Below are 204 nucleotides of genomic sequence, written 5' to 3'. Positions count from 1 at the left end.
GACCACATACTGTGTCCTAACGTCTGCTGGGCACCGGGATGCATGAAGGGGCTATAGAGGGGTGGGCCAGGGGATCCTCCGCTTTCATATACAACCTCCCAGGGCTGAAGAGGCTTTAGGGGTGAGAGCTGGCTCCTTTCATCTCCCCCAGAAGAAGCATGAGGCCCAGACAGGTTTAGGGGTCAGAGCTGGCTTTAGGGGTCA

The sequence above is a fragment of the Mirounga leonina genome, unplaced genomic scaffold (assembly GCF_011800145.1).
Source record: "Mirounga leonina isolate KUSES-001 unplaced genomic scaffold, KU_Mleo_1.0 Mir_197, whole genome shotgun sequence".
Taxonomy (NCBI): domain Eukaryota; kingdom Metazoa; phylum Chordata; class Mammalia; order Carnivora; family Phocidae; genus Mirounga; species Mirounga leonina.
Note: the sequence above shows the minus strand (reverse complement) of the source record.